Source organism: Pongo pygmaeus, chromosome 13 (assembly GCF_028885625.2).
Source record: "Pongo pygmaeus isolate AG05252 chromosome 13, NHGRI_mPonPyg2-v2.0_pri, whole genome shotgun sequence".
Lineage (NCBI taxonomy): Eukaryota > Metazoa > Chordata > Mammalia > Primates > Hominidae > Pongo > Pongo pygmaeus.
The window spans coordinates 53,473,211-53,474,277 of record NC_072386.2 but is presented as its reverse complement, the minus strand read 5'-3'; the positions used below and the strand labels follow the sequence as shown (position 1 = coordinate 53,474,277).

At 37.6% G+C, this 1,067-nt stretch overlaps 1 pseudogene; it reads right to left on the bottom strand.

Annotated features, from left to right (window-relative positions):
* Positions 1-466: 466 nt before the first annotated feature.
* Positions 467-564, bottom strand: LOC129044868 (U6 spliceosomal RNA; annotated as a pseudogene).
* Between the last annotated feature and the right edge of the window lie 503 nt (positions 565-1,067).

Below are 1,067 nucleotides of genomic sequence, written 5' to 3'. Positions count from 1 at the left end.
ATCTGTACCAATCATGCAACACTTAGCAGAGAATGCTTCAGAACACAAAGAAATATATTGAGATCCCTATTCCCATCTATTTATGGCATCTTTGCTGCCTCATAACTCACGGCCAACCAGTGACAAACTACCTCTGGGGTGAGGAATTTATCCCTTCTGTAAATGCTTTATTTGGATTATTCTCTTTATTGTAACAGCACATGTCCACAGTAGAAATTAAGGGAGAAAAACAATAGAGAATAAAAACAGAATCTCCTCTACTCACCCTACTCAGGAGCTTTGGTTACTAAGCTATATTACAGTTATCTCATTATAATAATAAAAATTGTGTCTATATATGTGTATTATAGGGCTGCAATGAACATTTTCATAGTCAAATCTTTTGTGTGTAGCCAGGAATATTTTTATTTTTGTTTTTATTTTTATTAGTTTTTCTTTTCTTTTCCTTTTAAAAAAATTATAATTTTTTTAAATGAAACACTTCACAAATTTGCATGTTATCCTTGTGCAAGGAGCATGTTAATCATCTCTGTATCATTCCAATTTTAGTATATGTGTTAACAGTGGAAGGTGTACAGATTCTTGGCATGTTGAACAAAGAATTGGACAAAACACACAAAGAAGGGTTTTATTGAAAATGAAAGTACTCCACGGTGTGGGAGCAGGCCTGAGCATAGGAGCTAAAAGTTCCCGTTACAGAATTTTTGGGAGTTGAAATACCCCCTAGAGGATACCATTGGTTACTTGGGGTATGCCCTATGTAAATGGAAAGGACGAAATAAAGTTACAAAGTCATTTACTTGGCTCTATTCCCAATGCAGAGGATATTTCCTGTCATAGCTAAAGTGTGAATTGGCCTTATTGTTCCCTGCCTCCAGACCCTATTTTCCTGCCTCATCTCTCAACTGAGAGATGTGATCCCCATAAATTTTATGAGAGTCAGAGGGACCGATGGTCTTTTTTCTGTAACTGCTTCATGTTGGCTGGGGGCATAGTCCCTGTTGAGGATCACAGAACTCTCACCCTACGCTGTCTTTTGGAGGCAGGGTAGCTCCTTAATGGCCAGG